Source organism: Phocoena sinus, chromosome 12 (assembly GCF_008692025.1).
Source record: "Phocoena sinus isolate mPhoSin1 chromosome 12, mPhoSin1.pri, whole genome shotgun sequence".
Lineage (NCBI taxonomy): Eukaryota > Metazoa > Chordata > Mammalia > Artiodactyla > Phocoenidae > Phocoena > Phocoena sinus.
The window spans coordinates 48845236-48860573 of record NC_045774.1 but is presented as its reverse complement, the minus strand read 5'-3'; the positions used below and the strand labels follow the sequence as shown (position 1 = coordinate 48860573).

The following is a 15338-nucleotide window of genomic DNA, read 5'->3' as shown; positions in this document are numbered from 1 at the left end:
CTGCAATGAACATTGTGGTGCATGTATCTTTTTGAATTATGGTTTTCTCCAGGTATATGCCCAGGAGTGGGATTGCTGGATCATATGGTAGTTCTCTTTTTAGTTTTTTAAGGAATCTCCATACTGTTCTCCATAGTGGCTCTATCAATTTACATTCCCACCAACAGTGCAAGAGGGTTCCCTTTTCTCCACACCCTCTCCAGCATTTATTGTTTGTAGATTTTTTGATGATGGCCATTCTGACCAGTGTGAGGTGATACTCATTATAGGAACTTTTCATATATTGAAGGAAAAGAGCTGGTGGAAAAAGAAAAGGTGAAACCAATACTCTTCAGTACAGTGTTCAATAAATTACATGAGATATTGAACACTTTGTTAAAATAGGCTTTGCGTTAGATGATTTTGCCCAACTCTAGGCAAACGTAAGTGTTCTGAGCATATTTAAGGTAGGCCAGGCTAAGCTATGATGTTCAGTAGGATAGGTGTATTAAACACATTTTCAGCTTAACAATATTTTCTATTTAACGATGGGCTTAACGGGACATAACCCCATCGTAAATCAAGGAAGATCCGTAATAACTTTTCATTTCTATATGACATGGGAAGCATGATCAAATGCAGAGAAAAAAAGCAGTGGCAGTAAGGGCAGGGGGCTTGAAGAAGGAATGATGATTTTGGCAAGTAAGTGGAGTGAGAATGAGAGCTAACATTTACTGAATCCTAGGCATTTTATATAAGCTAGCTAAATATGTAATCCTTACAACCACCATGGGAGGAAGGTATGCATTATCTCCATTTTACAGATAAAAATACTGAGGCTCCAGGATGATAGTTTGTGTAGTCAGTCAATGATAGGATTTAATCCCCAGTCTCTAAGACAATAGAGAACAAAGACTGCACTGCCAAGTATCAGTGTCATTTATTAAGATCAAAGTATCCCAATGAGACATTTATCCTTTTGTCGCACTCTATTTTATATGTTAAAATTACCGCCTCTGCTTTTTTTTCTTCATATTTGGTTGATATCAGTCACTAGTTCCCCTTTCTCGGTGCATGGAAGAGTCATAGAGCTTATGAAATATAGAAAATTTATAGTTGCCACTGCCACAGAGATGTTCATTGTCTCAGTATGTATAAGAGGCCTTCCTTGCCTTTGTTCTTTCCACTCAACCAGCAACAGTTCTCTGGCCAATCAGATTTTACATGTAAATACCTGTTATGCTTCTGGGAGGCGTATTCATTTTACTTAAACATTGGTTTAAAGTCTGAGAACAAAGCTCCTTTTAATAAGGATGGTCTAAGCTTAAAGGCTGTTGGAGAAACAGATTCTGGTCTCTTCAGTACAGAGTCAATGTCAGGGAAGCTGAAAAAGAGGAATGGGAGGCAATGGGACTAAGAATCAGACCTCTCTCCCTACTGGATGAGGATGCAGGCCAGACTAAGGGAGGGATACCCACCTGCTGCTGATAGGGTGTAGGAAGAGGTTGATGCCTGTGTCAGTTTCCTAGCACTGTTGTAACAAATTACCATAAACTGAGTGTCTTAAAACAAAAGAAATTTATTCTCTCACAGTTCTGGAGGCCAGAAGTCTGAAATCAAGATGTACAGAGGGTTGGTTCCTTCTACGGGCCCAAAGGGAAAATGTGTTCCATGCCTCTCCATTAGATTCTGGTGGTTGCTGGTAAGCCTTGACATTCCTTGGCTTGTGGCAGCATAACTCCAATATCTGGCTCTATCTTCACATGGCCTTCTTTCATCTGTGTCTGTGTCCAAATCCCCCTCTTCCTAAAAGGACATCAGTCATATTGGATTTAGGCCCCAACCTAATCCAGTATGTCCTTGTTGTAACTTGTATGCATCTACAAAGACCTTATTTCCAAATAAGATCACACTCAGATTCCAGGTGGACATGAATTTGGGGGGGACGCTATTCAACCCAGGATAGTGCCTGAGCTTTGACTCTGTCTCTGAATGAGGGGCCATCCTGAAAAAGGGAAGAAAATTGTCCTTGACTTAACTCACACCACATTCAGTGGGAGTGAGAGGGGATCTTTGGGATCCGCAGACTGGGCTTTATTTTGTGGTTTTTTTGGTTTTTTAATAAATTTTATGCTACGTGTATTTTCTTTTAAAGAATTTGGTTTTTTAAATTTATTTATTTAGTTATTTTGGCTGCGTAGGGTCTTCATTGTTGCACGCGGGCTTTCTCTAGTTGCGGCGAGAGGGGGGGCTACTCTGTTGCAGTGCGCATACTTCTCACTGCGGTGGCTTCTCTTGTTGCGGAGCACGGGCTCTAGGCGCGCGGGCTTCAGCAGCTGTGGCTCGTGGGCTCTAGAGCTCAGGCTCAGTACTTGTGGCACACGGGCTTAGTTGCTCTGCAACATGTAGGATCTTCGCAGACCAGGGCTCGAACCCGTGTCCCCTGCACTATCAGGCGGATTCTTAACCACTGTGCCACCAGGGAAGTCCCTATCCCTTCATTCTTTAAATTTCTTAGCCCCACTATAGCATGAATTGTTCCCTGACACCAGAATGCAGCCTGCCCTAGGTGTTAAACAAAAAAACAAATAAATGATAACCACCCAGAAATTAATAGGGCCTAATCACATGCCAGTAAGGAATTTGAAAAGTTTGATCTAAACATTTAAAAAATGAGTTTATTTGACATAGGTAGAGAATGAAAGAATAAAGTGATGGTTTCAACAGTTTGTTCAAGTCAAAAGGAAAGGTTGGATTTCCCTGGTGGTGCAGTGGTTAAGAATCTGCCTGCCAATGCAGGGGACACGGCCTCAAGCTCTGGTCCGGGAAGATCCCACGTGCTGCGGAACAACTAAACCCATGCACCACAACGACTGAGCCTGTGTTCTAGAGACCACGAGCCACAACTGCTGAGCCCACATGCTGCAACTACTGAAGCCCTCGCACCTAGAGCCTGTGCTCCACAAGAGAAGCCACTGCAATGAGAAGCCCCCGCACCACAATAAAGAGTAGCCCCCACTCGACGCAACCAGAGAAAACCCGCGCGCAACAACGAAGACCCAATGCAGCCAAAAATAAATAAATAAATAAATTTATTTTTTAAAATTGGAAAGATCGGTGTGCCCAGCTTCCAATGGGTTAGTCGTGAGGAGAACTGAGCTGCAAATCTTGCATATCAGGTTCACTGCATATGTGACGGGATTAGTAAGCAAAGTCATGAATTTTTTAATGCTTATGCCCTTAGTCATGACCAGTTTATAAGCTATGTGGATAAAATTGAACATGGATAAAATTTCTCTTAACGGTCGTATCTAAGTCAAGGAAATTTATTGAAGAGATTTACTAAGTTGTTTCCTCATGGTTTAAGGCTCAACTCAGGATCATCTCTTTCAGGAAGTCTTCTCTTCCCTCCCCCAGACTAGGTTGGGTGCCCCTCATCCGTACTGGTAACATCCTGTGAGACCTCTCTGCACTTTGCTTATCTTATGCATACCATGTTTATCTGTCTTTCTTCCCAGATAGTCTATGACCTCCTCAATGAGCAAGGATTAGATTGGTTGCTTTCCACATTCTTATATTTGATTATTTTTTTTGTCTGGGTATACAATTCCAAGTTAAAAATGAATTTTTCTCAGAACCATGAAGGCATTACCCCCACTACTTTCTAACATTCAGTGGTTCAGATGTGTTATAAGACTGTTTTACCCCTTTTTAAGTGTCCTATTTTTTCCATAGAAATGTTTAGCATCTGTTCTGTAATCTTGAAGATATAATATTTCACAGGGATGTGTCTGGTTGTGGGTATTTTTCATTTATTTTGCTCTGTCATTTCCTCTGGTATTTTCCTTCCTCTTCTCCAATGCTGTCACGTCACTACCCCTTTTTGCACCCTTTGGCTGCAAACTGAATCACTGTGCTGTACACCTGAAACTAAGACAATATTTAAATCAACTTCAATTTTAAAAAAATCAGGCGAGCTAGTGTCTTTGGCAGGTGATTAATATATGTAAGCAATGATACTAATCAGTCTTAACACTTCTGAAATGTTAATTCTTTATTAGCTGAACCTAAAATAAATCAATAAGAGTATTGAAACATAATAAGGATGAAATCCAAAATTTGTTGAACAGGAACAATATCAATGGTATGTCATATATGAAGATTATTGTGTGTGATCATTTGGTTTTATGATTATGATATGTTTTAGTAAATGCACTAGTTATATCCTTGCTGGTGTATTTTTGCTAATCTTTCATAAAGTGAAAGTTTTGTTGTAATGATACATATCAGACTGTATTCAGTGTTACAGAATCAGTATTCTACAGAGAATGAAGAAATAAAGCACTAACTTAACTGGAAAAAAAAGAAAAGAATCAGGCAAGTGTGCAGTTATATGTACAAAGATGAACGTGACTATGGTTTTTATGATAAAAGTTAGAAACAGTTTAAATAATGGTTAAATAAATAATAGCATATCCCTTCAATGGATTACACTGCAGCCATTTAAAAGAATGGTATAGGCTTCCCTAGTGGTGCAGTGGTTGAGAATCTGCCTGCTAATGCAGGGGACACGGGTTTGAGCCCTGGTCTGGGAAGATACCACATGCCGCAGAGCAACTGGGCCCGTGAGCCACAACTGCTGAGCCTGCGTGTCTGGAGCCTGTGCTCCGCAACGAGAGGCTGCGACAGTGAGAGGCCTGCGCACCGTGATGAAGAGTGGCCCCCGCTCACCACAACTAGAGAAAGCCCTTGCACAGAAATGAAGACCCAACACAGCCAAAAATAAATAAATTAATAAAATTAAAAAACAAAAGAATGGTATAGATCTAATTTGTATTAATAAAAAGGAATATCCATTTATAGTGTGGAGTAAACAACAAACAAACAAACAAAAAACCTCACAATAGTTTATAAACTATGGATAATTTGCCATAATATTTTTCATATAGGGTATCTCCCAAACATTTCTGATCATGCATTTTTGTTTTAAACTGTTAGGAAATTCATAGGAATTCTATGCTAATATTTTCATTTTTAAATCGTAATAAAACATAAGATATCAAATGGCTTAAGCTGGGAAGTTTTAAATATCTATATACACCTTCATTTATTTTACTGAGCGTGAACCTCATGGGAAGAGCAAGTTAATAATATTTATAAGCTGATGAAGGGTTGGTCCCTATTTGTAGGTACAAAAGAATATTTTCTTCCAGTTGTCTACATGCCTTCTATAGAGATTAGAAGAATTCTGGCTGAAGTTTTAGCATCCCCGTCTGTAACTGATACATAAAATATTCCTCTGATTGTGTAAATTAAGTCTTCCAAGAATTAGAGATAATCCATTTCTAAAAAGCTTATTAAGAATTTTTTTCAGCCTCTGCTGGGTTTTAGTAATTAAGGAAGAAGAAAAAATTCAGTCTATATTCCATCTGTATTTAGTCTGCAAGTATGAAGAACCATAGACCCCTTAAAAGTCACATTTTCATTTTCTTAACAACTACTTTCTAATTGCACCCTTGAAATATACCCCATTAAATTGTTTGATGCTCCTTGAAAAAGGACCTGTGTTATGTGATACATTCCTTTTGGACCTTAATACCAAGGAAATTGTCTCTGGAATAATTTCCTTATGTAATTTACTGAGTTTTCCTTTTTGATTTGGTGATTAGGAAGCTCAGTGTTAATATTTCAAACTCGCCTATAGCAACTGTGTTAGGCTATGTGGTAGGTGTTTTCCTATTCTACTTTCACTGATTCTAATTTGTTTTAATTTAAACTTTTCTGTATGTGTCTCATAAACTATTTCATTCTTTATGGAAACTTTCATAATTTATATCTTACCTGTTCATGAACAACTGGTCATTATTTTAATACCTATCATTTCTTATGGATTTATAAAAATGGTGTCTCCTACACACTTGAGTGATACAGGGAAAAGTTATTTTATTCTCTCCAGGCAAGACATGAAAAAGGAAAGTAAATAAACTAGCATTACTGCATACCTACCATGTGATAGGCACTGTCATAGGCAGTTTTTAGCATACATTATCTTTTTATCCCTTTAACAATCTTGTGAAATAAGATCCTACATTTAGATATGTTAAGTGATTTGCTGTCACACTGTTATTTAGGAGTGGACCTCAAATTCTGATTCTTTAAATCATGCTTTCTCCATTGTATTATAACCACCTCCAGATTTTATTACTGCTAGAGTCATCAGCAGCTGCACCTTTAAAGCATTTTTCTAGGGCAGTACCTCCCAAACATTAATGCACAGATGAACCACCTGAGGATCGGGTTAAAATGCAGATTCTGATTCGGTAGGGCTGGGGAAGGGCCTGAGCGTCTGCACTTCTAACTGCACGCAGTTGGTGCTGATGCTGATTCTGCTGATCCCGGGCCACACTGAGTAGCAAATTTTCAGAGTGTGTTAACACCACGGTTATCTAAGTAGTTACTATGTCAAAGGTATGAAATTGAACAGATGCAGCATTTCTAAAATTGCCAACAGGGCTTCCCTGGTGGCGCAGTGGTTGAGAGTCTGCCTGCCGATGCAGGGGACGCGGGTTCGTGCCCCGGTCCGGGAAGACCCCACATGCCGCGGAGCGGCTGGGCCCGTGAGCCATGGCCGCTGAGCCTGCGCGTCCGGAGCCTGTGCTCCGCAACGGGAGAGGCCACAACAGTGAGAGGCCCGCATACTGCAAAATAAATAAATAAAATTGCCAACAAAATATCAACGAATGCAGCTGAAACCTCACACCTAGTCTCACAATGGGACTCAAACCCAATCACACCTCACATGGGATTCGAACGTAGCCGAAAGTCAGACTGGGACTTGAGCCCACGGGCTGGGACTGAAACCCACGTCTTTTAATTAAAATCACTCACGTGGTGTCCGGACTTACTGAAGCTCAGATTCTTTTATATATATATATATATATATATATAGGCTGCGTTGGGTCTTCGTTGCTGTGTGCAGGCTTTCTCTAGTTGTGGCGAGCAGGGGCTACTCTTTGTTGGAGTGCACGTGGTTCTCTTTGCGGTGGCTTCTCTTGTTGCAGAGCATGGTCTCCAGGCACGCGAGCTTCAGTAGTTGTGGCACATGGGCTCAGTAGTTGGGGCGCACGGGCTTAGTTGCTCCGCAGCACGTGGGATCGAACCCATGTCCCCTGCATTGGCAGGCGAATTCTTAACCACTGCACCACCAGGGAAGTCCTGAAGCTCAGGTTCCTTATGTCTCGGCACAGAAGGAATTCAGTGAGAGGCAAAGTGACAGGCAAGTAGATATATTAATATAGGACTCTCGCGAGGGATACAAGCAGGCAGCCAAGGGGACTCTGCCCTGAGAACTAAGTGGGAAAGCAGGTTTATTCAGGGAGATACACACTCCATAGACAGAGTGTGGGCCATTTTTATGGCCTGGGTAATTTCATAGGCTAACAAGTGGGAGGATTATTCCAACTATTTTGGAGAAGGCACAGAGATTTCCAGGTATTGGTCCACCGCCCACTTTTTGGTCTTTAATGGTCGGCCTTGTAACTGTCATGGCACCTGTAGCATGCTAATGTATTACAATGAGCATATAATGAGGCTCAAGGTCTACTGAAAGTCGAATCTTCTGCCATCTTGGGCCGAATCAGTTCTAACCAGTTGATGTCTTATCCTCAATGGCTGTGTCATTCTTTTAAAGGTAGTGCCCTGCCCCCTTCCTTCCTGTTTCACAACTGTGTGCAGTGACTATATACAACTTAGAGAATCCTGAGGCTTTGTTTCCTGTGTATAACAGCCTTATGTGGGGTGGTATTACTCCCAAAGCAGACGATTCTTCAGATAACTAGAGGAAAAATCTAGTCAACTGAAAAAACCTCATTTCCTAGTCATGTTGGTTAAGTATATTCTTTTCCAAGCCTACCAGATTTCTGGATGAATCCAGCATTCATACAGATGACTCATGATACCCTAAGCTCCAATCTTTATTATCTTCCCTCCATTTCAGCCACCCTAGCAGTATGGGAGATTAGAGACACAGAATAACCCTCTCTCTCTCTCTCTCTCTCTCTCTCTTTCTTTCTCACACACACACACACACACACACACACAAACACACACACACACACAAATCTGCTTAGAACATGAGAAACATCTGTTCAAATACATTATTGAGCTAGCAAAAAGTTAAGGAACACTCAGAGGCCAAAGCCAAGTGAAAGCAGGAATTTGGAGAGGAAAAGAAACACAAAAGGAAGATTTTATAGGGGGTGGAGGGTATCTTCTAAATTCTGGTGACCTTGAACTAGAGTTCTAATGGTCATGAAGGATATGGGAACAGGAAACAAGGCCAAGACCCCAGCCAAGGTAGGGAGTCTAATAGGAGATCCTCACAAACAAACTAGGACACCTTACCTGTCTTGACCTTGGCTCTAGATAGAAGGGAAGGAAAAGCTACCAAAATAATTTGCAAATACAAGCAAAGATTCGTGGCCCAATTCAAACTACCTTTTTTTTTTTTTGCGGTACGTGGGCCTCTCGCTGTTGTGGCCTCTCCCGTTGCGGAGCAACAGGCTCCGGACGCGCAGGCTCAGCGGCCATGGCTCACGGGCCCAGCTGCTCCACGGCATGTGGGATCTTCCCGGACCAGGACACGAACCCGTGTCTCCTGCATCAGCAGGTGGACTCTCAACCACTGCACCACCAGGGAAGCCCTCAAACTACCTCTTGTTAGGAGATAATTCTTCATGACTCTGTCAAGTTTGTGCACATCTTGTGAGCAGAGGTACTGACTGTCTTTTCAACAGTTTATATAGTGAGCAGTCTTGGAGGATAATGATGGCACCTCCTTCTGGAGACAGATTTGCTTACAACCTTGGAAGATAGCCATAACGTCTACCTCTGGGAAAAAAGGCAGTCATGCTTACTGCCCATTATAAACTATCCATGTTCTGCAAGTTCTGTGTTCCTTTCCTGTAGTGAGACCTACTGCATGTATAGATGTCCACTTTGTGTGCCCTGTGGGAATTGGGACTTGGGGAGCCAACACAAATGCTGACACTCTGTTATTGGTTTGAGTAATAACCTGCCCTTAGTCTCTGTCACAAGAGTAGCATGTCTTCTGCTAAAATCCATGCAACTATGGCAGGCTAACTGTGGCAGGCAAAATCTCAGACCTTTCACAGTTCTTAATGTCTAGGTGGCCCCAAACACTTTATGCTGAAATTTTATTTTAAATTGGTCCTAGGTTGGTAGTACCCATAGACAGCTAGTATAAGCAAAAGAAAATCCTCTCTAGAGAACACCCTTCAACTCAGGCCTCAAACATTTCCCACAGATAATGTAAAGGAGCCATGAGCTTTCAGTCAATTTATAAAACACACAAGAAAAAAAGGTATGATGGGTTAGAAGCAATTTCAGAAAAGCTTCAGATATTAGAATTGCTACAGAATATAAAATAAGTGTGTTTAACATCTTTAAAGAAATAAAAGATAAGGTTGAAAATTTGAGTAAGAAACAAGAGGTTGTTAAAAAATGACTAGTCAATTTGCAAAGGAACAAAATAAGACCTCTAAAAATGGAATATATAATTGTTGAAGTGAAAATTTTAATGAACGGGTTAAACATCATTAGAAATGTAGCTGAAAAGAGAATTAGTACACTGGAAAATAGATCTAAAGAAATTACCCAGAATGTAATAGAGAGCAAATATGAAAGCAAGATGACAAGCCATGAAAGATAGAGTAAAAAGGTTGATATATGTTGAATCAGAGTCCAGAAGAAAAGAATGAAGAGGCAATATTAAAGTGATAATGGCTGAAATTTTTCCAGAATTGGTGAAAGAAACTGTTAGTTTCCTACCACAATGTAACAAATTACCATAATTTAATGGCTTAAGACAACACAAGTTTATTATCTTACAATTCTGTAGGTGAAAAGTCCAATTCAAGTCTCACTGGGCTAAAATCAAGAGGTTGGCAGGTCTGTGTTCCTTTTTGGAGTCTCTAGTAGAACATCTATTTGCTTGACCTTTGCAGTTTCTAGAAGCTGCCTATATTCCTTGGTTCCTGGCCCTCTTCCTCCATCTTCAAAACCAGCAACAGCAGGTCAAGTTTTTCTCATATCACATCATTTCTGACCCTTTTTTTTTTCTGCCTTCCTTTTCCATAATGAAGGACCTTTGTGATTATATTAGGCTCACCTGGATAATCCAAGATCATCTCTCTATTTTAAAGTCATCTAGGGCTTCCCTGGTGGCGCAGTGGTTGAGAGTCCGCCTGCCAATGCAGGGGACACGGGTTCATGCCCTGGTCCGGGAAGATCCCACATGCCGCAGAGCGGCTGGGTCCGTGAGCCATGGGCGCTGAGCCTGCGCGTCCGGAGCCTGTGCTCCGCAACGGGAGAGACCACAAGAGTGAGAGGCCCGCGTACCACAAAAAAAAAAAAAAAAAAAAGTCATCTAATTAGCAATCTTATTTTCATCTGCAACCTTAATCCATCTTTGTCAGGTAACCTAACATATTCATAGCTTCTGAAGATTAGGACATGGACATCTTTGAGGGTTTATTAATCTGCCTACCATAGACATTAATCTACATGTCCAAGAATCCCAATAAATTTTAAGTAGAATAAAAAGAACCTATGCCTAGTCAAAATCCATAGTCATGTCATAAGGAAACTTCAGAATGCCAAAGACAAACAGAATATATGAAAACAGCCAGGGAGAAGAAAGATTTCCTACAAGTGGACAAAAATTATACTAATAGTTGACCTAACGCAAGAACTCAAGTCAAAGGCAAAAGAATATCTTTATTCTTTTAAGAACAAATAATAGTCAACTTACACTTATTTACACAAAAATTATATTTTAAGAACAAGTGATGGGGAGGGGATAAACTGAGAGATTGGGATTGACATATATACACTAATATGTATAAAATAGAAAAGTAATAAGAACCTGCTGTATAAAAAATAAATAAAAAACAAAAACCCTTTGGGTGACTTTGATTGTTTGCTGATTTTCAGAAGTGTTTTGTGTGTGTTTTATGGGGGAAAGAGAAGGAACTCTTAAATAGATCTAAAAAAAAAAACCACGTGATTAACAATTTTCTAACCAAGTGTAAACTCAGAGAATTTTCCACTCAAAGACACTCAAGATCTTCTAAAGGGCACACTAGGCTGAAATTAAGCACACGTGGATCTGAGATGCAAAAAAGAATGATGAAAAAAGAAACTGCAGAATATGCATTAGCCAGACTTTTACTACAATGTGCTGCATAATAAACCACACCATAAATTTACCAACAATAAGCATTTATTCTCATGCTTACTGGTCTGCAGGCCCACTATGGTTTAGCTGATCTAGGTTGCCTCAGCTCTGCATCAAGCTTCAGGCTGCAGGTTGGGCTCAGGCTTGCTCTTCTTGTCTCACTCTGGGTGCAAAGGCTGAAGGGGAAGTAACTATTGTTGACCAGTGTGTGTATCTCCCACTAGATTGCAAGTACTTTGGGGAATGGCGAGGAGCATACTTTATTCACTATGGAATTCCTGGTAGCTTGTACTTTGCCTAATACCAAGTGGGAATTCAAGAAGTTTTTGCTAAAGAGATGCATAAATCAACCATAATTGCCATTATGAATTGTAAGTATGTTACAGTTATGGATTGCATTCATAATTACCAAAGAGCCCAGCAAGTGTTAGTACTTAGTATATTTAGTCCAATTAGTCCAATAATATATTTCAGCACTTTAAAGGAAAGAGAGAGGCACTTCCCTGGTGTTCCAGTGGCTAAGACTCTGCGCTCCCAATGCAGGGGGCCTGGGTTCCATCCCTAGTCAGGGAACTAGATCCCAAGCACTGCAGCAAAAAAGATCCCGTGTGCCGCAACCGAGACCCAGCGCAGCCATATAAGTAAGTATTTAAAAAAAAAAAAAAAAAAAGGAAGGAGAGAGGGAGGGAAGAAAGGAGGAAAAGAGAAAGGAGAAAATTTGATAGATTTTTAAAGTAAATGTATCTAAAGTGACCTGTGGTTACCTACTAAACCTTTCAATTCACTTGGCCTGTTGATAACAAAATAATTTTCTATTGTTAACATGGCCTTTTGAAGATAGGTCTCCAAAATACAGAGACAATTTTTAAGTTGAAGTATAGTTGATTTACAATGTTGTGTTAATTTCTGCATTACAGCAAAGTAATTCAGTTATACATATATATACATATTCTTTTCCATTATGGCTTATTACAGGATATTGAATATAGTTCCCTGTGCTATACAGTAGGTCTGTATCTGCTTTATATATAGCAGTTTGTATCTATTAATTCCAAACTCCTAATTTATCCCTCTTCCATTCCCTTTCCCCTTTGGTAACCGTAAGTTTATTTTCTATATCTTTGAGTCTGTTTCTGTTTTGTAAATAAGTTCATTTGTGTAATATTTTAGATCCCACATGTAAGTGATATCATATGGCATTTGTCTTTATCTTTCTGATTTACTTCACTTAGTACGACAATCTCTAGGTCCATTCATGTTGCTGCAAATGGCATTATTTCATACTTTTATATGGCTGAGTAGTATTCCATTGTGTGTGTGTGTGTGTGTGTGTGTGTGTATATATATATATATATATATATCACATCTTATTTATTTTTTAAACCAGCTTCATTCACTTTATTTTTCTCATATAAAACTATGTGGTGGCTACAGCTGGAGCCTGGGTCCTCTGCAGGGAAACTCTGGTGTGGGTCTCTACAAGATGGTCAGTGAATTGCTGATATGGAGATTTGGTGAACACTGTCTCTTTCCAGAGATCAGAAGTGAGATAACTGTAGGTCTTGGAATGGCATCAAAAGTGGTCTTGGGGGCTTCCTTGGTGGTGCAGTGGTTGGGAATCCGCCTGCCAATGCAGGGGAAACGGGTTTGAGCCCTGGTCTGGGAAGATCCCACATGCTGTGGAGCAACTAGGCCCATGCGCCACAACTACTGATCCTGCACTCTAGAGCCCGTGAGGCACAACTACTGAGCCAACATGCTACAACTGCTGGAGCCCTCGCACCTGGGGCCTGTGCTCCGCAGCAGGAGAAGCCACCACAATGAGAGGCCTGTGCACCACAATGAAGGGTGGCCCCCACTCGCCGCAACTAGAGAAGGCCCGCACGCAGCAGCAAAGACCCAATGCAGCCAAAAATAAATAAATTAAATAAATAAATTTTTAAAAAATTAAAAAAACAAAGTGGCCTTGGTGAAGTTGCCTAGTGTGGTGGTGCAGCTCCTGGGAGAGGTGTAGCAGTCATTAATTCTGGCCATCTTCAATAGCTCCTTGGGCACAGGGGCTGAGATGATGCCAGTGCCCCTGGGAGCAGGGATGAGGCACACCAGCACAGAGCCACAGTGGTCAGTCACCCTGCAAGGGACGGTATGGGGCTTGGCTGATCTTTTTCCCTCAGTAGCATCACCACACATGGACGATGGAGAGCTTGGCCAGAATGATGGCCTCATGGGTGGTAGTGGCTACCTCCTTACAGCGCTCGACACCCAAACCAACATGTCCATTGTAATTCCCAATGGCGACAAATGCCTTGAACCTGGTCCACTAACCAGCACAGGTGTGATTTTACACAGGCATAATCTTCAAAACCTCGTCCTTGAGGGATGCCCCCAAGAAAAAGTCAATGATCTCAGATTCCTTGATGGACAGAGAGAAGAGATAGATCTTCAGGGACTTGATCTTCATGTCTTGACCAGGCAGCCCAGCTTGGTGTTGGGGAGCCACTCCTTGTGGCTCCTTGTCCTCAGCCTTGCCTCCGTGAGCTCTGCCATCTCTGCCCCCTCCGAGACCCGGGCCAAAACCCCGGACCCAGACGCTGCTACCAAAGCCTCTGCAGAAGACACTGGGGCCTCCCATTCCAGGGCCCCGGGGCCTCTGGGCCCTCCCGCAGCACTGCCGTCATCCACCATTTGGTGTTTTTACAGCGAAGAAGCTATACCACATCTTCTCTAACCATTCATCTGTTGATGGACATTTAGATTGCTTCCATGTCTTGGCTATTGCAAATAGTGCTACTATGAACATTGGAGTGCATGTATCTTTTCAAGTTAGAGTTTTCTCCAGATACGTGCCCGGGGGTAGGATTGTACGATCATATGGCAACTCTGTTTTTAGATTTTTAAGGAACTTCCATAATATTTTCCATAGTGGCTGCACCAATTTACATCCCCACCAACAGTGTAGGAGGGTTCCCTTTTCTCCACACCCCGTCCAGCATATTTTACTTTTCTTTCTTTTTTTTTTTTTTTTTTTTGGCGGTACGCGGGCCTTTCACTGTTGTGGCCTCTCCCGTTGCGGAGCAACAGGCTCCGGACGCGCAGGCTCAGCGGCCATGGCTCACGGGCCCAGCCGCTCCGCGGCATGTGGGATCTTCCCAGACCGGGGCACGAACCCGTGTCCCCTGCATCGGCAGGCAGACTCTCAACCACTGCGCCACCAGGTAAGCCCTATTTGTAGACTTTTTAATGATGGCCATTCTGACCAGTGTGAGGTGGTACCTCATTGTAGTTCTGATTTGCATTTCTCTATTAGTGATATTGAGCATCTTTTCATGTGCCTTGTGGCCATCTGTATGTCTTCTTTGGACAAATGTCTTTTTAGTTCTTCTGCCCATTTTTTGATTGGGTTGTTTTTTTTGTTGTTGTTGTTATTGAGTTGTATGATCTGTTTGTATATTTTGGAAATTAAACCCTTGTCAGTTGCATCATTTGCAAATATTTTCTCCCAGTCTGAAGGTTATCTTTTCATTTTTGTTTATGGTTTCCTTTGCTGTGCAAAAGCCTATAAGTTTGATTAGGTCCCATTTTGTTTATTTTTGCTTTCATTTCTGTTGCCTTGGCAGACTAACCTAAGAAAACATTGGTACAATTCATGTCAGAGAATGTTTTGCCTATATTCTCTTCTAGGAGATTTATGGTGTCATGTCTTATAGTTAAGTCTTTAAGCCATTTTGAGTTTATTTTTGTGTATGGTGTAAGGGTGTGTTTTAACTTCTTTGATTTACATCAGCTGTCCAGCTTTCCCAATACTACTTGCTGAAGAGACTGTCTTTTCTCCATTGTATATTCTTGCAGAGGTATTTTTTTAATTCATAAGTTATCTATCTGCTTTTATATTTGAACTTAAAATGTTTTTTAAACTTTTATGAGAAGTTCTGAAATGAATTTTATAAATTTACATTGAAACATGACTATTTATGCCTGAAAGTTCTTTTGAAATTAAAAGATTAGAAAACCTTATTTTAATTTTCTTTAATTAAGGGTTTTAAAAAATTTTTTAGTTTAATATTTTTATAATATCTAGATTAAGGCTACTTTATTTCTAAAG

At 40.9% G+C, this 15338-nt stretch overlaps 1 pseudogene; it reads right to left on the bottom strand.

Annotated features, from left to right (window-relative positions):
* Positions 1 to 12653: 12653 nt before the first annotated feature.
* LOC116763557 lies at positions 12654 to 13921 on the bottom strand (annotated as a pseudogene).
* Between the last annotated feature and the right edge of the window lie 1417 nt (positions 13922 to 15338).